Source organism: Zingiber officinale, chromosome 8B (genome assembly GCF_018446385.1).
Source record: "Zingiber officinale cultivar Zhangliang chromosome 8B, Zo_v1.1, whole genome shotgun sequence".
NCBI classification, from domain to species: domain Eukaryota; kingdom Viridiplantae; phylum Streptophyta; class Magnoliopsida; order Zingiberales; family Zingiberaceae; genus Zingiber; species Zingiber officinale.
Window position 1 is genome coordinate 976,128 of NC_056001.1, and position 24,529 is coordinate 1,000,656.

General features: G+C 35.0%; 2 pseudogenes; both read right to left on the minus strand.

Annotated features, from left to right (window-relative positions):
- Nucleotides 1–1,298: 1,298 nt before the first annotated feature.
- LOC122015583 lies at nt 1,299–5,736 on the minus strand (annotated as a pseudogene).
- A 3,368-nt stretch (nt 5,737–9,104) lies between these two features.
- LOC122015585 lies at nt 9,105–14,024 on the minus strand (annotated as a pseudogene).
- Between the last annotated feature and the right edge of the window lie 10,505 nt (nt 14,025–24,529).

Sequence of the window (24,529 nt, forward strand, 5' to 3'; positions counted from 1 at the left end):
TCCCTTAGTCTCTCATTATGTTTCAAAATATGAGCATCTGGGTTAGTTCTGTCAAAATTTTGAACTGACTATGTTTGACTAAACAAATTTAACAACTCACGGAAGGACACAAATCATATGCTACTTGCATAATGACTTGGTCAAGTTTCTTTACCACATGATTTGAATTATATAAAATGTGTGCAGAACTTGATTTACTCCTGACAATTCTATGTTTATTAATGAAGTCTTGATGTATTATGTTGTCATTCAAATTATTTGAAAACGGAACCTTGTAGTTACTTCTCCAGCCTTTGCCAAGACCATTAATATTTAGTAAGAGATGTTCATTGCATTCCTAAAGGATAAGTCGGATAAATGACAGTGATGCATTAGTTATGGAAGTAATTAATTAGTAAGAAGATGTTTATGAATGAGATCAATAGAAGACTATTTTAATAGCGGCTCTTGTTTGCCATAATATTTTTTATCCAAAATTATTTTACTCTCTTTATTAAATTTGTATGCCACACCTCAACTTGTTTGATCAGTTTTGTTAGGAATCTGACTTTTGGGAGAGAAAAAAATGGTTAATGACAATGCATACATAAACTATGATTATCATTTAAAGTTCAGACATCAACTTTTTAAAGAAAAGTTATACATAAACTCATTGATTGTTACAAACTTAATCATTCCTTCAAATCTAGGTAAGGATAATTTTATAAGACTAGTGGATTTTTGACCACGTAACATATCTGTGTGCCACGTTAACTAATCAAACTAAATTAGAATGTGAATATAGTTGTATATTACCCTTTCTGATCCACCATTACTTTGTAAAGTAATCCTTTAGTTTCTAAAATTAAGAAATAGTTAGATAGCATAACAATTGTACATGGCAAGTGAAATCTTGACTACACAACACATCTCGATGCCATGTTAACACAATCAAACTAATAAATAACATTTGCTTGTGAACATATTTGTACGTTACCATTTTTAATCCTTTCATCTAAATTATAATCTTTTAATTTATAGAGTCAAGACAACGTTAGCTAGCATCCTTAATTAAGGGTAGACTCTTCCAACACACTACGAGGTCACCAGTAAAGGTGGTTTGATACGATATAACAAACTCTAAATCGTATATCGTATACTGTATTGAAAAGTTCTATAAAAAAAAAATCATATCGATATCACATTGAAAATTTGGTATACCAAAAATTCAGTATACTGAAAATTCAATATACCGAATTTTAATATGATATAAATTATACATTATTTATAGTAATATTGGTACTCCACTATAGAATTTCTTATAAACCTTTTCCAATTAGCCATAACCAGCTGAGTCCAACGCTTAAGAAAATACCTATAGTCAGAACTGCAGACAACAAGTTTCCCAATGCATTTTGTTCCAGACCCTACATTATACATACAACAAATAAGAATTCATGAACAGAATGTATATGTATAATCATCTTGATTGATTAGTAATTATCTTGTATCCTTCTGGTGCTTCTGAAAAAAATGCAAACATTGAGGTAGCCATGGCTGAGTCCCAAGACGGGCGTCAGCATTATCATCCACCCTTGATCTCCATGCTTCGTTGTGAAATAGAATGCTGGGATGAAGGGGAAACACGAGAGACAAGCAAATATAAAACCTTTTCTTGATACCAACTTGATCGGCTTTAGAAGAGGTACATATGCACCCACAAGGCCCCATACATGGTACATGACATTCAAAATGAGTGCATATCTAGGTCGAATTAAATTTATCATTTTATTTTATGATAAATTCTTCTTTAAATAGATGATGCTCGAGCACTTTAACATGATCCCAAGCTGTGAGATCTTGTATCTTTGGCTATGAAACCAAGGAAAATTGACAATGTCAGACATATATCAGAAAGACGCAAAGTAGCTCAAAGAATGTTGAGATTGCAAGAAACGACACTGAAAAAGGAGGATTTATTTCTTTGTTCACTACAAAAAAAACAGTATTACCGACGGGCGTACCGACAAAATATTTATTCCGTCGGTGAAAATGGAATATTGATTCAGTGTAGGCAACCATGTCAGTTTTCTGGCCCTGAAAGCCACATTGTTGTCGGCGGGCAACTTTCCCTGCCCCCAACAACAACTCGGTCGTGCAAACCAGCAGCCACTGCCCCACCAAGCAGTGACGCCGCCGTGCAACTGTGCAGTTAGCGTGCGTTGCTAGCGTTGAGCGGCAACGTCGCTAGCGTCATCATTTGAACAGTTGCACGGCTGCCAGCGGTATCGCCATTTTAATAGGAAAAATAAGTTTAGGGACATAGGGATTAGGGTTACCTTTGACTTTGAGCTTTTGGCTTGCTTCGGAGTGTGGAGCAGTCAGCGGAGGGCTTACTTGCTCTTGCTGCGGTCCTGTGGAGTGCCGGCGGTGGGAGTGCAGAGAGGCCAAGAGGGAAAGGGGGAGGCGAATGGAAAAAGTTGTTGCGTTTTTTTGTTTGGGCTTAATGAGATTTTTTGTCTGGCCCACACCAGCTCCGCCCCAGTCTGTACAAAATTTATCTAACGAAATCTGTCAATATACTCATTGTAGACATCCCTCACTCTCTCATTATGTTTCAATATATGAGCCTCTAGGTTAGTTCTGTCAAAATCTTTAACTTGACTATATTTGACTAAATAAATTTAACAGACTCATACAAGGACGCAAATCATATGCTACTCGCATAATGACTCGGTCAAGTTTCTTTACCACATGATTTGAAGTTTATAAAATGTGCACTGCAGACCTTAATTTACTCCTGACATTTCTATGTTTCTTGATGAAGTCTTGATGTATTATGTTGCCATTCAAATTGATGGAAAATGGAACCTTATAGTTACTTCTCCGGCCTTTGTCAAAACCATTAATATTTAGTAAGAGATGTTCATTGAATTTCTAAAGGACAAGTCGGATAAATGAAAGTGACACATTAGTTATGGAAGTACCTAGTAAGGAAATGTTTATGAATGAGACTGGCTCTTGTTTGCCATAATATTTTTTGTCCAAATTTATTTTACTCTACTAAATTTGTATGCCACACCTCAACTTGTTTGATCAGTTTTGTTAGGAATCTGACTTTTGGGAGAAAAAAAATGGTTAATGACAATGCATACATAAACTATGATTATCATTTCAAGATCAAGTTATACATAAACTCTCTGATTGTTATAAACTTAATCATTCCTTCAAATCTAGGTAAGGATAATTGTATAAGGCTAGTGGATTTTTGACTACGTAACACATCTTTTGCCAAGTTAACAAATCAAACTAAAAACTGAAATCAGAATCTGAATATATTTGTATATTACCCCTTCTAATCCACCAATACTTTGTAAAGTAATCCTTTAGTTTCTAAAATCAAGAAATGGTTAGATAGCATAACAATTGTACATGGCAAGTGGAATCTTGACTAGATAACACATTTCGCTGCCATGTTAACACAATGAAACTAATAAATAATATTTGCATGTGAATATATTTGGACGTTACCATTTTTAATCCTTCCATCTAAATTATATTCTTTTAGTTTATATAGTCAAGACCTTGTTAGCTAGCATCCTTAATTAAGTACAAACTCCTACTTGAGTGTCAAGAGGCACTACAAGGTCACTAGTAAGAGTGGTTTGATACGATATAACAAACTCTAAATCACAAATTGTAAACTGTATCAAAAAATTTGATATAAAAATTCATATCGATATCATACTGAAAATTCAGGATATCGAAAATTCAGTATACCGAAAATTCAGTATACCAAAAATTCAATATACCAATTTTTGATATGATATAAATTCTATACTATTTGTAATAATATTGGTACTCCACTATAGAATTTCTTACAAACCTTTGCCAATTAGCCATAACCAGCTGAGTCCAACGCCAAAGAAAAATACCTACAGTCAGAGCTGTAGATAACAAGTTCGCCAATGCATTTTGCTCCGGACCCTACACTATACATACAATAAATAAAAATTCATGAACAGAATGTATATGTATAATGACCTTGATTGATTAGTAATTACCTTGTATCCTTTTGGTGCTTTTAACAAAATGCAAACACCGAGGTAGCCATGGCTGAGTCCCAAGACGAGCGTTAACATTATCATCTACCCTTGATCTCCGTGATTCACTGTGAAATAGAATGTTGGGATGAAGAGGAAACATGAGAGACAAGAAAATATGAGGCCTTTCCATGATACCAACTTGATTAGCTTTAGAAGAGGTACATACCCACCCACAAGGTCCCAGACGTGGTCAATGGCAATCAAAATGAGTGTATACCTGGGTCAAATTAAATTTATCATTTTATTTTTATGATAAATTCTTTTCTGAATAGATGATGCTTGAGCACTTACCATGATTCCAAGCTGTTAGATCTCGTGTCTTCGGCTATGAAACTAAGGAAATTTGATAGTGTCAAAACCTATATCAAGAAGATGTCAAGTGCATAGGGGTGACTGATGAGTATTCGGTTAATTTAATTAGTTCAATTAATTTGGTACTAATTTTATATAAATTCTTTTTATTTTTTTTAAATAAATTCGATTAATTCGGTATTAATCGAAATAATAGATTTTTAATTTGATTTGGTTAATTCGGTTTTAGTAAAACTTTGATTCGATTCGGTTAGCCAAGATTAAATCGATTTTCAGTTAATTCGGTTAATTTATGAATTGAATTAACAGAATGTCTACTCTTATAAGTGCGTAATCGATATTTTGAACTAGAAATTCTTTGTTACTTAAGCACTCAAACTGATTCAGATCCTCCATCACTTGCAACTGCAACGATTTATTCACATCCGAGACAAACTAAACTATTTACTGAAAACTGAAGTTAAGCAATGACATAATGTTATTTTATGAATCTTAGTTGCATCATTTATGGATAATTGAATACCAATAGGAGCAAGAACTGTCATTGATCCCTCAGAAGCAGCCTTTGCTCGGTAGTATTTGACGATTGATAATTTATAAAATATAAATGCATAGAGAATGACGCCAAGCAACTTAAAAAATATTGAGATTGCAAGAAACAACACTAAAAATGGAGGATTTATGTCTCTATTTAGGATAAAGTAGATCTTAACTTATTAATCTACTTAGCGTGTAAATATTCTACGTATTTGCCCCCTTGCGAAGACCATCATCTAAACTCTCAAATGCTGCTTTCGTGATTAATCCCAAAGTAGCTATCAGAGTCCCAGTAGTTGCAAACCTGACCATGAAAGATTGCAATAGTTTTCAGAAAAAAAAAGTTTGTATTATTAACTAATCCTACACGCTGCCAATGAATTAAAAAAATTAGATGGGCAAAGATCCTCACTATAATAAGCTCTGGGCACATCAAAGACATATCACCTATCATTCCTCCTGTAACGTAACTGCTGGCAACACCAAATACTACACTCGCTATACAAACACCAATGAAGATGCTCAACCCACCTTTACCCGTTGTCGCTAAGTCTAACTACACCCAATCAAAGATGGAATTGAATATATAAACATGCAATTTTTAAAAAAAAAGATACTTCAGAAAAAGTCCATTCTTGATACTAACCATAATTAGGCCAAGTGAGCTTATGAAGAAGAGTGAGTACCCTAACAGGTTTCGACATCTAGTGTTAAGTCTTGCTTCATGATACGCTTGTATGGCTATTATTACCAGGGCAAAAGATTGGTAAACAAATGTGAGTGCTTTCATTTGATGGTACATCTGAAATAAAATTAAAGAAGGAATAATTAAAGCACATATCAAAACGTAAGAAGTCATTTTTATCAAAATATGGAAAAAATATAAAAAATTCAATATATTGTATTTATCGTACCAAAATATACCAATTTTATGGTATATTAAAAATATTGGTACGGTATTATATCGTACCAAAATTTTCGATATTAGTATAAGATTTATATTGAAATTTAGCTATACCGTACGAAACCAAAATTTTATTATAAATGGTATGAAATTGAAATTATACTGGAATTTCGGTATACTAAAATTTTGGAAAGGTATTGGTATTAAATTTTTTATACCGAATTTTTAGTCGATAAACGGTATATGAGTTGATGATTCGGTATACTGAACCACCCCTAAATATGGACAAGGACTAATCTATCTCCAAATTACTCAGTAAACACGTAACTAACTATCAAAAAAGAATTTATCCTACTCGTATAAATTAAGCTACTTAGTCTTAACTAATTTGAAAATATAAGTTCCAAATTAAAAAATATATATAAAATCTAAATAAGAAAATATAATATATCTGTTGGATCGATATGCACGTGAGAGGGGGGGGGGGGTGAATCACGTGATTTTTGAAAACTCATCTTTTTCATTTTTAAAAACTCAGTACGCAGCAGAAAACTATGAAAAAAGTTGGAAATAGAAAAGCAAGTAAAATAACACGTATTTGGTTTTACTTGATTCGGAGTCTTTGGCGACTCCTACTCCAAGACTCAGGTCCCGCGGACCTATCAATGGGCAATCCACTAAAAGACCTTTTTGGGTACCTCCGGAAAAGGGAATCGAGTACAAAAAGATGGAACAAGTGCAACACCCTGCACTTGTCCTATTGCAAATACTTGAGTACACAAATTACAACTCGTTACCCAACACCTTTGAAGGTTGTTAGCTTAGGCTCGGTGTTGGTCAGTTCCTCGGCAGTAGTCGAGCGCAACAGCGTCGTAGCAGAGTCACAGCAGTAGGCCGGAGCAATCGGAACCTCAATCGGATGTGTAGAAGCTTGTATGTGAGTTACATTAGAAGCCTTGGGCGAGCCGTCTTAAATAGAGCATGGAAGGCGCCTTCCATAGGCATTGAAGGTGCCTCTAATGGGTCAAATTTGATCCCGAGTTATTTTGGAGCTTATCACCGAAGAGTTTAATTTTTATCCTCTGGAAGACGCTTTCTATGAATAGTACGAAGCACCATCCATCAAGCTTGAAGGTGCCTTCGGACACTGTTCATCCGAAGGCAAATGTGCTCCTTTGTCCTGCAAAACAACATTAGTCCAAAAGACAAAATAATAACCTACAAGACAAATGTTAGTACAATAATGATGAGTGGTATTAATTAGTTCCTGTTCTTCCAGGACCAGGAACTAGTCAAGGTCTCAAATTAGGAATCTGAAATGGACCTAACTTGGACCGATGCCTACTATCCTCTTAACCGGGAGGCGTTCTCATAAGGTCACTCTCCTCCAGTGACTTACCTTAACTTACCAACTTGCGAGTTGTCCGGTCCGCAGACCCAACTTGACTTCCTGCTAGATATCTGGTCGGCCCGTTGACCTATCTAGACTTCTCGCTAGATATTTGGTCGGTCCATTGACCTATAGGACTTCCTCAGACCTGTCAACTCCTGCACACTGGGTTAGTACAATAGATAAAGTAATAAACTAAAACAGTGTCAACATATTTTAGTATTCGCTGGTCCGGTCTATCGTGCGCGGTCGATTGGAAACCAGTCGGTCACACATTACCTAGGGTCACCTCCCTAGGGTTGCCAAGCTTCACTCACTAGGATTTTCATTCCCTGGCTTCAGTCACCAGGACTTCCACTATCTAGCTTCACTCACTAGGACTTGACTTCACTCACCAGGACTTCCACCGCTCCACTCACTAGGGCCCGACTTCACTCACCAAGACTTCCACCACCTAGCTTCACTCACTAGGGCCCGACTTCACTCACCACTCACCAGGGTTTCCACTTGCCTAATCTCTAGTTAGGACTTCTCACTTGCTAGTCATCTAGTCCTGACTAGACTACTCTCTTCCAAACATCAAGTCCTGTTTGGATTAACCCTTGGCCAAATTGACCAGACTTGGGTGCATTGTCAAACATCGAAACCCTAGAGATCAATTACACTAACAATATCCTCCTTGAACAAATAGATACTTTTATTAATCTAGTTTGCAGAGTTCTCTTTTCAAAGTGAAACAATATAACAAATACCTGGTGGGTCCTGGTAAGACTAGATTGATCAATATAAACCATAGCACTCTTATTGTTAGGCGAAATCTTCATAATCGATCTCCCTGGTGGATCATTTTGAAGGGATTGTCAAGATGATATTGATCCATATAAATTGAAGTAACCAAAGCCATATAAAAACAAAGGAGATGGATTGACTAATGTTTTTACACATAGAGATTATATGCGAAGGAAACTAAGAACGCCACATTTTAACCCTAAACCCTACCCTAAAACAAAATGCTCAATAGGAAACAACTTTCAATTCAAAAGAGGATATGAAAATAGTAAAAGTGATACCTTCAAAGCGTGTGTGTAAGAGGACAAAAGATTCTTCTAGGAATTCAAACCAAGTGAGGATTCAAGAATATCTTCCGCTGTGCGAGGCAAGTATGGGATGAGAAGAAGAGAAAGATTGAGTGAGAAGATGGCGATGAGTTGTTTTTATTTTAAAACAAATGAAAAATATAAATGGAAAAAATTGAACACAGCTAGAGGGGAAAAATATTAAATTTTTAGTATATCGCACTTATCGTACGGAAATATACTGATATTTTGGTAGATTGTAAATTTTGATATATTAAAAATTTCGGATATTATACCTTACTAAATTTTTTAGTATTGATATAGATATGAGATTTAGTATTTTGGCATGAAATTTATAATATATCTAAATTTTGGTATATTTAAAATTTAGTTTATCAAAATTTTGATACTGTATCGATATGAATTTTTTGTCTATTGAATTTTTCAGTATGGTATACGGTAAATAGAACAGTATTTTAATAATAATAATAATAATAATAATAATAATAAAATGATAATAATATTCGTTTAAAAAATGTACGGATTATTTTCTATAGATTTCTAAATTAAAATTTACCGCCATATTCTTTCTATAATTCTGACAAATTTATATTTGATCAGAGTTAGAATCATTAAAAAAAAAGTCATATGAAACAGAATTGGTATATATATATATACAAAATTTGTTTATACATCCCTTACTCTTTCTAATCCACCTACTCCACTACAAAATTTCTAGATAGGATAATATTGGTACTCAACTATAGAATTTATTACAAACCTTTGCCAATTAGCCATAATCAGTTGAGTCCAACGCCTAAGAAAATACCTGCAGTTAGAACTGCAGATAACAAGTTCCCCAATCTATTTTGTTCCGGACCCTGCATTATCACAAGGAACAACAAATAAGAATTCATGAATGTATATGTATAATGATCTTGATTGACTAGTAATTACCTTGTATCCTTTTGGTGCTTCTAAAAAAATACAAACACTGAGGTAGCCATGGCTGAGTCCCAAGACGGACGTCAACATTATCATCCATCCTTAATCTCCATGCTTCGCTGTGAAATAGAATGCTGGGATGAAGAGGAAACACGAGAGACAAGCAAATATGAGGCCTTTCCTTGATACCAACTTGATCGGCTTTAGAAGAGGTACATATCCACCCACAAGATCCCAAACATGGTATATGACAATCAAAACGAGTGTATACCTAGGTTGAATTATGTTTATCATTTTATTTTTATGATAAATTCTTGAATAGATGATGCTCGAGTCCTTATCATTATCCCAAGATATGTGATCTTGTATCTTCGGCTATGAAACCAAGGAAAATTGACAATGTCAAGACATATATTAGGAAGATGTCAAGCGCATAATCGATATTTTGAAGTAGAAGTTCTTTGTTACTTAAGCGCTCAAACTGATTCGGATCCTCCATCGCCTGCAAATGCAAGGATTTATTTACATCAGAGACAAACTAAACTGCTTACTGAAGACTGAAGTTAAGCAATGCCATAATTTTATTTTATGAATCTTATAGCTGCATCGTTTGCGGATAATTGAATACCAGCAGCAGCAAGCTCAGTAGTAACCGTCTTTGATCCCTCAGAAGTAGCTTTTGCTCGGTAGTATTTGACAATCGGTAATTTAGGAAATATAAATGCGTAGAGAAAAATGCAAATCAACTCAAAGAATGTTGAGATTGCAAGAAACAACACTGAAAAGGAAGGATTTATATCTCTGTTTAGGATAAAGTAGATTTTAACGTATTAATCTACTTAGCTTGTAAATATTCTACGTACTTGTCCCCTTGCGAAGGCCATCATCTGAACTCTCAAATGCTGCTTTTGTGATTAATCTCAAAGTAGCCGTCAGAGTCCCAGTTGTAAAATACCGGAAAATGGCGAATAATGATAAGGGAATTTTTCGGAATTTTTGGGAATTTTTGGGGAATTTTTCCGAGCTCGTACGGACGAGTTATCGGGGATAAAAACGGGGTCCGTGAAAACCTGTTTGGGCTACCCCGTTTTAACGAGGAAAAGTTGAATTTATTTGTTTCTTTCTTTTTTTTTTCTTTTTCTTTTGTTTTTGCCGAACTTCTTCTGTTTCCCCAACCCGGCGATTTCTCTCCTCAAACCGCCACCCGATCCCTTCTCCTCCTCCGCCGATTGTCTTCTTCCTCTTCACAGCACCTCCGCCGGCCTCCAGTTTTGACCTAGTGCCACCTCGCTTGTGCCCTAGCACCGCCGGGTGACGATTCTCCTCTGCCCTAGCGCCGTCCTCCGTCCTTTTCTCTGACGCCGCAGGGCAGATCGCCGGCGATTTGAGCCCGACTTTCCAGATCCCGTGCCCCTCTCCTCTGTCGATCCCAACATCTTCTCCTCACGCCAACAATGAACGCTGTTGGATCGGGCCAGATCCAGTGATCGCCGGTGGGAAGAAAGGTCGTTAGGGTTCTGGAGGTGAGCAATTGATTTCCTCTTCCTCTTGGTTCTTCTCGGCACCGATCAACGCTCGAGCGCCGGCCGCCGGCATCCGAGACCCCCAGCCGATCTCTCACTTTCAGTAGCATCGGGTCTACTTCCATCATTGTTCACCGAAGCTTGGAGAGATGCCCTAGATTCTGTTCACTTTCCGACACCACCAGTGAGATGCACCAACACCTGTATCTGTCGTCGGGGGTTGTGGTCGCCGGAGAAGGATCGATGCTAGAACTTCCTCTTCATGATCCGATTTGTAAGTGTGAGGTAGGTGGTTTTTAGCAAGTATGGTGAGACTCTTTTGTCTTTGTTTTCCTTCCTACCTGATCGATGGTTGTACTCATCTGATTTGCAGTGGGTTTGCAGATCCATTTAGTAGCATTATGGACCTATTGAATGCCGACCAACAATTGATGATTTTGGGTATTTGATTGGGAAGACAACAATCACCATCTTGCTTGATCGTATGGCGGCAAGTATCTTCGAGTGAGTCAACAGCAAAGTCGATTGGATTTGGGTAAGTTAGTTTAAAGGTTATTTGAATTCAGGTTTGAATTTGATATATGTGTTGAATCAGGGCTAAATTGGGTCAATTACTATGATTGGTTATGCTTATTGCAAGTCCAAATTCGAATGGATTAGTTAAGTCAATTGAGGAGTTAGATGATCCAATTAGGGTTTATAATTGGATCTGAATTTATGATAGTTTCTCGAGGATTTGATTTAGCTAATTTATTTATATGAAATTAGCTAAATCTGGATATTATGTATTACAGGACTCTGATTCGAGACGAGCATCTTGACGTTGGATTGGACTAGATTGGACCTGCTATTGGAGGCGGATACCTTGACTTATCTTTTTGATATGTCTTGTTGATATGTCTAGTAGGTTATAGCCTTTAGTAATAATTATGTTCGTCCTTGTTTCGGTACGTCACTACGGGATACCTGTTTCATGCTTGTTTGCTCACCTGATATGCATTTTATGCTAGTACCCACATGATTATATATATATATGCTCAGAGAGATAGTGACATACCATGCTTGTTATGTTCAGGACCTAGGTTTTTGATATCCTATCTGACCTGTGTACTTTAGATCTTCGTATTTGACCATCGATATTATGATACTCATTTTATGTATATGGATATGGTTATGCTGATCAGTTTATTGCCATGCTTAGTGTCATGCATCATGATTGCATGCTGCGCGATTGTCGGCTCCACTATGGTTGAGTACATCGCCAGTTACATGTACTGCACACACCACCACTCATGGGTTAGTGGTATATCAAACAGGTGTGTGGCGGTTCTGCTGTTTGGCTCCGTTGGTCTGAGGACTCAGCGTGGTAGCCGGCAGACAGTTCCGCTCTGTTTGGCTCCGCTGGCATTTAGTGTAGCAGCGTGGTGGACTCTGTTTGGCTCCGTTGGTCAGGTGACTCAGCGTGGTAGCCGGCAGAGATACCTCCCCGTCGTCGTGTACCGGGAGATGAGAGCATTGAGCTCCCCCATTTATGATTTGGGGTCAGAGGACAGGAGTACTCCGACAGCATCCCGTCCACTCACTCACTCATCAGGTGTAGTGATAGTAGAGTGCACGGTTGTCACAGCCCTACCCACTCGGTCTCACCATTGTGTGTGAGATGACTGACTGGCGTCAGGGGTGACCAGGACGCATCATTGGCATCATACGCATTTTTGCATTTACTGCTTGTGTTTGCTACACTTATATGCTGCATTTGGATGGATGCATATGTTTGACATGCATACAGGATTTATGACACTTCCGGTCTGACGACCTGATTATTCTGATAGGTGGCCCTGGTGAGTGCAGTACTCTTCAGCCTTTTCGATTATGCATTACCTTCTTTCGTTCAGGAGACTGTACTCCATAGTTATTACTATTTGATATAGTTTACTATACATGTCAACTAGGTATCTGCTGAGTTGTTGAACTCACCCCCGTTGACACTATCTTTTTCAGGTACCAGGTTATTTATGGTGTCGCTTGGAGCATCCTGTCTGCTAGTCCCCACGTCACATCAGAAGACTTATCGGTTCACGTATGTTTTGTTTGTTTTATGTATCAGTTTGTTTAGCTCTGTACTCTGGTTTTATTTTTGGAGTGTTGACGTTGTTATGTGGTATTTTGTATTTATGTTATTGGTTGTGTAAGTCTAGCCGGCTAGCAGTTTTGGTTTTGGTACAGCCGAGTGAGCTGCTTTATTTTTTTTTACTGCGTGGTTGTGTCAGCCAGAGGCTGAATTTGATATTAACTGCGTGGTGTTTGTTTTCTTTTATTGTTATTATTCCAGCCGCATGTGGCTGAGGTATATAGTGCTTGTAGAAAAGTTTCAGATTGTCCGCCGTACAGGGGAGATGCTGCCGAAATTTCTTCGGACAGAGACTCCTCTGGGGCGTGACACCAGTAGCTGCAAACCCAGCCATAAAGGACTGCAATAGTTGTTTTCAGAAAAAAAAAAAGTTTGTATTATTAACTAATCCTACACTCTTCTAGTGAACTAAAAAAATCAGATGGCAAAGATACTCACAATAATAAGCTCGGGGCACATAAAAAATATATCACCTACCATTCCTCCTGCAACATAACCGCCGACAACACCAAATACTGCACTCGCTATGCAGACACCAATGAAGATGCCCAACCCACCTTTACCCATCGTCGCTAAGTCTAACTGTGCCCAATTAAGGATTGAATTGAATAAAACATGCCGTTTGAAAAAAGGATGCTTTAGAAAAAGTCTATTCCTGATACTAACCACAATTAGGCCAAGTGAGCTTGAGAAGAAGAGTGAGTAGCCTAACAGATTTCCGCATCTAGTATTAAGTCTTGCTTCGTGATATGCTAGTATGGTTGTTGTTACCAGGCAAAAGATTGATATACAAACGTGAGTGCTTTCATTGGATGGTACATCTGAAATAAAATTAAGGAATAATTAAAGCACATATGTAAGAAGTCATTCTCGATGAAAAAGTGGTTTCTCACCGGAAAAAGAGAAGCATAGTAATCCCCAATGGTTATTATGCTGTTCAATGCGAAAAGAGTTCCATTTCCAAGCAGCTAGATTGTAAACAACGCAGTAAATCTTCCCTATTTCAAATAAGAGTTTGGTGAAGTGATCGAATAAACACAATTATGGATATGGTGGAAACTATATTTGTAAGGAAGAACCTTTCTTTTTTCGAGCTCCAAGTTTCGCATGTGGATACTCATGGCAGCTCCACTTCAGCCGTTTTAATTCGCGTTTTAAGCAAGCCCCATTTAGATATAAGAATTCTGGGAAAGCGTAAAACAGATAAAAGTAATCTCAACTTTATTAATTGGAAGGTGAAATATGGACCAGAGCTAATCTATCTCCTCGGTAAACAAATAACTAACTATCCGAAGAATTTGTATATAAATTTTGCTACTTTATCTTAACTAATTTTAAAATACAATTACGTTCCAACTTAAAATCATCTTTTTACCGAACCGTAGATAAAATTTTTAAATTATCAAATCACGCAGGATAATTTTAAAATGACCAAATCATATACTCATTTTCCGTTTTTTCCCTAATAAGTCGAATTGATTTCTATTTAAAAATCAGTTAATATTAGTCGAACAATTTCTCTTTGTGCTGAAATTTTATGTAAATCAGTCGACTGATTTATTTTTGTATAAAAATCGATTTTGGGCAAAATCGGTTGATGGACCAAAGATCTCGGATTGACATGAAACTAATTTATATCTATTTGTCTATTTTTTTTATATTATATTCATGTCCTCAAATTTCAATTTATGGAACATGAATATGTTCAAAAAAATTTAATTCATTTTCAAAAAATTACTGCTCTTAATATATTGTGTCCAATTGTGATTTGTAAGCATTGATATAATCAGGAGAATTAGATAAACACATAGGAACTAATTTTATGTTAATTCGAGGTCATTTGGCCTATTAGTCGATTTTGGGTAAAATCGACTATGGACCAAACAACCTAGGATTGATATAAAACAAACTCCTATGTATTTGACTAGTTTTACTGATTATATTCATACATTCAAAAGTCAAATCTCAATTTGAGTGAATATATTAAAAATAATGATTTTTTAAACATGAATTATATTTTTCAAACATATTAATGTTTTAAAAATCATTGCTCTCAATATATTGGATCAAATTGATGTTTAAGGGCATGAATATAATTAGGAGAATTAGCCGAACATATAGGAGTTTGTTTCATATCAATCTGAGATCATTTGGTCAATCAACGAATTTTATGTAAAATTAAAAAATAGTACATAATTTAATTATTTTAAAATTATTTTATAATTTTAAATTTTTACATACATGGGTTGATAAAAAAGCCAACTTACAAATATATATATATAAAATCTAAACACAGAAATAAAATATATTCTCTCTGAACGAGCGAATATTTTAACTTGATAGCAAAGTTATTCTCTTTTCCTGAAACAATATCACAAATACCTGATGGGCTCAAGTACGAAAGTATATACAAAGAGTAAGATCAGCCATATAAAAATAAAAGAGCTAATCTTTTTACCTAAGAGCTTATATGTTCAAACTAAGAACGCCGTACTTTAACCCTAAACCCTAAAATAAAATGCCCAAAAGGAAACGACTTTCAATTTGAAAGAGAAAGACAAAGCAGAAACCTTCAAAGTGTGAGTGGAGGAGGACAAAATGATGTTCCAGGAATAATGATGTTCCAGGAATTCAAACTGAAGTGCGGATTCAAGAAGAAGATGATAAGAAAAGAAGGAAGGCCCAAGGGTACGGGATGAGAAGAGGGTTGAGTGAGAAGATGAGGATGAGTTGTACATTCATCTTTTACAAAATAAACGAAGAACAGAAATGGAAAAAATTTGAACACAATAGTTTTTTTAAATAATAATAATAATTAAATAATCATAAGATTCCTTTAAAAAAAATATGTACTATAGATTTCTAAATTAAAATTTAATGCCATGATCTTTCTATAATTCGACAGATTTATATTCTTTCTATAATTCCGATCAGAATTGGTAAAAATATATATATTTATATAAAAAATAAATGGAAAATAGAAAATTAGTGTCTAATTTTTAAAACAAAATATGAAAATCCCACTAATAAAACTAATAGGACATTAGATGATTAAGACGAGATGCAACATTAGTGCATCAATTAAGAGAAATCATTTTAGTTAAATTTTAAGTTGAATAGTAATTGTTAATTTAATTTTGGTTTTATTTAATTTGAATACAAAAATTGTAAAATAATGATAAAATAAAACCTTTCTCAGTAAAGTTTTTATTGAAATAACAAGTTTATGTTTTCCAATTAAACCAAAGGACAATAAGATTGCAATACATTAATAAACTACCGCAATTGACCAAACTACCACACTCAACGTTATAAAAAATATTACAAAGTGGGTCCAATTTTTATATTTATTAAAGGACGCACTCAAAATACCCTCATAATCACCCTTTGACTATGATTTAATATTTAAGTTGAGTTTAGTTAGATATTATCATGATAACTTTAATTATCCATCTAAAGTTATCAATAAAAATTTTATTTGATTTAGGTAATCGATAATTCTCGAATAATATTTCATATCCGAAACGTCAGCAAAAAGGACATACAACTTAGAATCAGAAAACTGAGATTTTTCTTGATTCGAGGTTAACGATTTTATTTTACCAAAAATATTCTTCGATAAGAGAAAAATATAAAAAAAAATAGAAAACTTAAAAATAATAATAAAAAACATTAATTTTTTTTTTAGAAAAATAAAAAATAAAAAACGTTGAGTGTGGTAAAAAATAAAAAATAAAATAAGATTGATCAGCCATATAAAAAATAGAAAAAATCTAAAAAATAAAAACATAAAAAAATAAAAATAATAAAAAAACGTTAAAAAATAAAAAACATAAAATACTAAAAATAGAAAAAATTTAAAAAACTTAAAAAAAAAATGTAAAAAAAAAAATGTTAAAAAAAGTAAAAAAAAAAACACCTAAAAAAAGAAAAATATGAAAAATGAAGAAGTAATAAAATATTTTAAAAATATAGAGTTTAAAATAATAATAATATTATATATAGTTGGTTTTGTAACTGAGGATAATACAGTAAAATATTAAACTAAATTATTTTTTAAAACCTTCCAATAACAAGTTTTTTGTTGCAAGTTCAACCAAACAATATTTGATTATGTTTTATTCCTCTTAATTTTGGTTATATGATTATATAATAATCACATAACTAAGGTTATACATGATAACTTGAACTAAATGTTCCCTTAAAAGGTCATGATAAAATGTGATTAGGAGATCATGGCCAACAGTCGCAATGACCAATTGCCTATCACAACTAGGTTGTCAAATCGCGTCGGCCATGACTAGGCTACAACTAACCTCATGAGTTGTGACCTCCTAGTTGCAAAATCGCAACCAAGTTGAGGCTGCACTAGGAGGTGGCAATGGTCGCAATTTCATGACTAAATTAAAAGAGGTAGCTAGCAATTCACGTATAAGAGGTCGGTCGTTGCCTGACCTCAATTTCACAGCCAGGAGATTGCAATCAACTACATCCCTATTCCCTTAGTCACGATTTTGCGGCCGTCAATAGTGCCAACTGGGTGATAAGAGGACTTTATATATATATCAAGGATATGAAAATTAAGTGGGTTTTTTAGGTATTTTTGAAAGTTGAATGCATCTTTCCATAAATTGTCCAATATAATAAACTTACTCCAAGATATATAAACCATTACACTTGCACATGCATACATGCTCTACCTGAAGGAGATGTTAATGGTCTGGCAATAGTATAACCTGCATATAGAGTTCAATGGCAACTTAAATTCATGGAATTGGCCTCAAATACTTGAGATATTGTTTTCCTCCCGTCATATGTCGACTACTATATTTTTTGAAATTTTCTAAAATATACTTTATACATTGATTAACTAGATGGTGCCTTAATAGGAAGGTCATCAGTTAATTGTATCTTATTAATCTATGTTTCTCAATGTTCTGTTCTAATATAGTTTGCAGATTGAAATTTGATTTAGGTGACCTGAATAAGGGGAATCAGTTTGGATCATATTGTTTTTAGTGATGTCTATTGACTCCTTTTATTTTTTTTTGGCTTGATTGAATTTTGTGCATTTCTGTTGAATGCAAATAGTCTTCTCAACTATGACAAACACTTTGAAGTGTTGCATTTTAATTTTTCTCTCCAAATTTCTTTGAAAAGAAAGACATGTTTTATACATGAGGCTCATGCACTGTTCTCTTTCAAAATTATGCTTTTGACTAGATTCTGTGCATCCTTTCTCTTTACCACTTTTCTGAATTTGGTTCAGGCAATATAATGTTTTTTCTAAGAAAAGTGTGGATTAGGAGTATGAAATTTCTTTTTGTTCATTTTCTTCTTCTCTCTTCTCTCTTCTCTCTTCTCCATTTTATCAAAGAGCCTTCAGAGTTTTCATCTTTTCTTTCTCAAAATCATCAATTTTAATTCTTTTTTTGGTTTTTTTTCTTTGCTAAATTCCTTGAAATAGACTTAATATTTTGATCCATCTTGTTTGAAAGAAAAAACAATGCAAAGTTATTTCTCCTAAGTTCTAAGACTATTGGGGTTAACTTCTGTTTGTGAGAATTATCATAAGATCACTGTTCAACTACTAAAGTGAAAATTCTATTAATACTAGGAAATGATAGTAGCCAGCTCCAAGTTTGGTGTACCAAGGGTAAGCTTTTTTATTTGGCTGGCTAAAGCATCATATAATTCCTTTTCTAGCATACTTTCACGTTCTACCCAGAGTTCAAAAGAGAAGCAATTTCTCTATGACATTGTTGCTAATGGTCGCAATGGATTTGATGTTGACAAGTAACTTTTGCACTAGATAAAAAGTTATTACTCTGCATTGATAAAACTACTAATTTTTCAAGTTCTGGAATCACAATGCTTGCAGGTTTGATTATATTGGTCGTGACTGCAGAGCTTGTGGCCTTGGCTGTAATTTTCAATTTCAAAGGCAAGTCACATTATAATTGATTGTTATATTTTGTTATTTTTGATATGATACAAATGCAATATCTTATTTAACATTGTTAAAAATATAACTGCATAGATGGGCCTAATCAACCTGATGGTCTTAGATAGTTCCGCTCCCCTTTGGCCTTTGCCAAATCATACATGAAGAAGTTGTTTGAGTATATATAATATATCGATTGATCCCTTTCTTAACAAACTGTAGCTTTTGGGTAAGTGGTTAACCCATCAATTTAAATAAATGTAACCTCCTTAGTTGTTAGTTGAGATGTTCTTATTTAAGCAGTAGTTGCCTGTTGGATAAATTTAAGATGGTATGGAGCTCACTTTAAATTAAGATGATTTGACCTGAATCCATATGACTTGTATAGTAATATAACATGCTTTTGTTTGATATTGAGGATCTATGCTTTCACTCTCTCATTTAGAATCCTCTTGCAATATAACATTAAGTTATATGAAGACAGTATTGACATTGTAATTGTCTGACTAATACAAATTGCTAACTGTTATTTCATTTTAGATTATTGCTATTGGATAGTTGGCCATTATTGCATTTTTTTTCTATCCCGGGAGAATCATATATTCAATTATCTGACTTGAACATGACAAAGGATATTATTATTATAACAATGTCGAATAATTGCATAGTTTAGCTAGGATGCTTATGTTTCAGATATGTTGGCATATATAGTTGATGCAAATAAAAAATAGACCACTTTATGTCCAATAAATAAAACCTGTTCAAGGTCTAAAATAAATTTCTTTGTTTTTTTTTACTTCTACTATCTTTGATACATCATTTATTTTGCCGAGTCTTATGTTATTAGGCAACTGTGGAAGGATATAAAATAGACTCTCATCCTCTTATTTTATTGTTTATGGAATAATGCAGCTCTAATAATATTCTCTTATCTTTCACAAGATTGCATGCTGAGACATGTAATGTGAAATTGCTATTTGAAGTTGTCCTGACCTGAGGGGACTAGGGCTGTAAATAAGTCGAGCCGAGCTGAGTTTTGGGGTGTTCAAACTTGTTTGATAAGATAGCCGAGCCGAGCCGAGCTTAAAATGAACTAAGCTTTTGAAATAAGTGTTCAAGCTTGGTTTGGTTTATTTTTTATGTGCTTGAGCTTGTTTGAAGCTTGGTTTGAGCTTGGTTTGTTTAGATGTTATCAAGCTCTCAATTCAAGCTTGGCTTGAGGTTTGTTTGAGCTTGGTTCGTTTAGATGTTATCAAGCTCTCAATTCAAGCTTGGCTATCCTTTTGTAAGCATTATAGAAATGCGTGATGCACAAAAGACTGGGATTATGTAGTTTAAAAGAATTATTCATTTTGTTAAAGAAAAATAGTAAATTTGTGTATAAGCAAGAACATGTCATGTAAGGAAAGAATTATTTTGTATAAGAAGAATATATTGACTATGTGAATGTAAAAACCTGCGAAGTAAAATATAAGAATGAAAAATATCGATTTACAAAATCAATTTTCAGCATAGCTAGGAATCCTTTGAGCGCTATCCTTAAATGAAGTCAATTAGAATCTATATTACTTGTCCTTCTGCAAATCTAGAGAGGTCAAAGAAAACATGAAGTGAACACAAAATTGAAAATTTGGTAGAGGATATGAATGAACTGTACTTTTATTAAGGAATTCAAAGGCATTAAGAATTACGATTCACATTTAATCTTTAAAGATTCACATAATTAAGTATATATTTAGCTTTCAAACTTTGTGTATCACTTATTATGTCACTCCCCGTACGAGCTAGGCTTGTCACAACGCTAGCTTCACTTGCCGCACATAAACTATAACAATACCAGAGCAAAGTATAAACCAAAACTAATTATTAAATTGATTATATGTATACTTTTGAAGTGACTCCACTAATGTTATGTACATATTTCAACAATTGACCTAGAGATCAAAGGAAAAAAGAGAGTGAGCACAGAGTGCAAAGAGGAGATATAAGAATGTGCATGATAATATAATCAAATAGAGCAACAACATAATTTACACTTTATATTTCCATGTCATTCGTCTTTTATTCTTTCTCTTTTTTTTTTAAAAAAAATCATCATTTCTCCTAAATTTCCCATTTTCAATATTACACATATTATAGTCTTACTCTATCCGACAACTCAACATAATTTATTAAGTGGGTGAAGGGCAAACAATACATCCATCAAAGATGTGTCATACACATAAAGGTGAATGACTAGCAATCCACCTAATACACACACATACATCATATATAAATGTAAACATAAAGTTGAGCGACCCGCAACTCATCCAAGAAAGATGCATTGTATATGAGAGGGAATGACCTGCAATCCACTTGTAACGAAATACATCATTTGTATATACAAATACACATGCAATCCATCTAAGAGTTGTATCGTATATACATGAGGTGAACGACTTGCAATCTACTCGATACAAAATACATCATGTGTATGTACATAAACAAACACATATATAGGGTGAATGACCCACAATCTGTTGGACCCGATGCGACCAGCAAGAGGGAGGTGAATTGCCTGTAAAAAAAAATCCTTTCTCAATTTTTCAACTCAGATTAGTAGCACAATTATAATAAATTAATTGAACAACTAAAAATAAAAGAGGTAGAAGAATTACTTGGTTATAACCTACGTGGTTGTTAATCTAAGACAAATGAAAAACTCTACTGAAGTCTCCTTCGTTGAAGGCGAAGAAACCTCTTATACTCGTTGAATGTTCAAAAATATGCTAGAGCCAAAGCTCTCTTGTATTTTTTAATTATAGGAACTATATTAACATAATCATTTAATGATGCTAGTCCACTCTTTATTTCCGGTTTTCCCTTCTAAATTTCATTAATAAATTTTGAAAGAGTAAACAACTGATAGGATATGAAAAGAACAAGCATAAGACAAGATCAAGTAAAATAGAGATATATAAGAGCATGCAATTTATTATTTACTTATTATCGTAAGCCCTTAGATGACTTGCAACAGTAATAAAATAAAGTTCTAATCTACTTCCTAATCAAGCCGAAAGGAACTTTGAATTGAATCAGAATCAAGCTTAAGTGAGTCATTTCTTAAGTAAATTAGCACGGTATATATTCTCCTTGAATGGAAACTACACTTGCGACCCTGAATAATCTCTTATTAATCTAGCCCCAAACTCAACATTGAGTCTTTTATTTGAATAGCATTGCTACTCTAATATGGTCCAAGTCAATAGTGAGTGTTATTCACTATTGTTATATCATGCTGAGGTAGGTAATTGATACTAATATCACAAACTTATCCCCATTCAAAAACTGGCCTATTACAGTAGAGAGATTAAGCAAGAGGATCTATTTTATTTTACACTACAGGGGAAGAAAAGAGAGTAGCAAATCATGCACGAAGGTGATCAAAAGGAATCAAGCAAGAAAAACTCCACCTGAGTAAAGGGTCCAATTTACTTTAGTTGAGGTTCCCTTTTGTTGAACAATTCAAGCCACATCGCGGAGTTGCTTGCAACAATGTTAGCGTGCGACAGTGACGGCAACAACACAGCATCATGAGTGATGGCAACAACACAGCTTCATGTTGGCAGGAACGACAGCAACACAACAAGACGTCGCATTGGCAACTGGTGGGCGGCGGTTAGTTGGCCGTGGCGATCACATATTGGCCGCGACAGCGGCTAATAGGGTGATGACAACCGCGGATGGCAGCATCTATGCGGCACTATGAGGGCGACGAAGCCTGCAAGAGTAACTCTGTAACTCTGGGTGTTTACGACAAAAAGGAGATTAGAGTTTTACCCTCTGTTTGGGAGGAGGTGAGTAAAGGGGAGGGAAATGTAAACATGGGTAAAATGAATTTTTACCCTTGTTTGGGAGAGAGTGAGCTATGAAGGGTAAAGCCTCCCCTTGCATGCTCGGGAATAAGCGAAATTCCTTACACTCCAAATTGGGGTATAAGGAAGGGTAAGGAGAAATTATTACAATTATATTCTTATTTATTTTTTTACATGCAGATTTATTAAAAAAATAAGAGGATATTTTTATAAATTTGTATATTTAACTTTCATTCCATCCCTTTCCTCTCACATAAACTTTCCCTCCCTTCCAAACAAGGGTAAGATAAATATATTACTTTCCTTTCCTCCCCCCCCCCCCCCCCCCCTTCCCCTTCCCCTTCCATCCCCTTCCATTAATGAACCTTACTTCACCCCATCCAAACAGAGGCTTATGAGAGCTCAAGAGAAGAAGACGGCGATGGTTCATGGGTGGAAGAAAACTAGGGTTGGGAAAAAAAAATAATGACCAGTTAATTTCAGACTATCTCTGGGTGACCGGTCATGAACAACTAAGGTTAAGGGAGAAAATATAGAAAGTGGAGAGCCGGGTTGGGTTTCTCTTTGATTGCACTTTTGCAAAAAAATCTATAAAATTTTTGAATTTACAACTAGCTGTTTTAAATGTTCCAATACTATAACATATTAGCTATTAAACTTAGAGCCGTGAAACGGACCAATTTGTAACAGGGCGGGTGGCTCGTGGCGGATCGGCTCGTGGCGGGGCAGGACGAGGCGGGGCGGGCAGACCCATCTACTTGGCGGATTGGAAAATCTCCAACTCAACCCAATCTAAGATGAGTTACAGATTAGGTGGGTCAACCCATTAAAATAAAAACACAAAAAAAAAATCATGTTTTCAACGTTTTACTTAGGATAGGTATCATCAATTAAATATATCTATAAAAAATATTTTAAATATAAATAGATACAAGTATTTATGTCTTGATGAAAAGTATTAATTTTATTTCAAAATTATAAAATAATAATAATAAATTGACATAAAACTTGACTTATATGTGTTTTTAACTCGCAAACCAACCCAAGGCCGTCACGGGCCTACCTATGTGGATCAATAGTGTTTAATCAACAGCCCATGTGGATCAATAATCATTTTATTATTTGATGACGTTTCCATGCACTTGTGGATTTGTAACAGGTTTTTATGATGTGTATAGGTTAAATATACATTTAGACCATTATTAATACACATTCACTTGCATTTCTTATATTTGATTTATGATTATCACACTCATTTTTATTATTTTATCAGCATACTATTTGTTTTGTTCAGAGATTTGCTCCTCTTTTTATTTTCATTGACAAGATACATTTAGAGCAAAAATGAAGCATTGGAGCAAGTTTAGAAGAGATTCAATAAGGCATGGATATGTCTTTTACCTCATAGGGTCATGCTAGGGCCATACATGGCAATGTCTACCTCATAGGGCAAGGAGACATGGTCATGTGACCTCCAAGGGGCAAGCCATGTCTTGAGGCACGACAGTGCCTCTCTTCCCGGCAAGCCACAAGGCCAAGTCATTCCCAGAGGCACGACCATGTCCCCTCAGAGCAGTAGGTCACACAGTCGTGCCCCCTCCGAGCAATAGGTCACAAGGCCTGGCCGTGCCAAGAGGCACAACCGTGCCAAACAGGCACGACCATGCCTCATTTTCTCAGCCAAGCACATGCCCTGGTCGTGCAATTCACAATCACCTTTTTCTCCTTCGCATTTTTCCCCGACGCAAGCCGTCGGGCATTCGTGTTTTCCCCGACGGCAACCTTCTCCATTTTCCCCGACGCAAACCCTTCGTGTTGAGACGCCTTC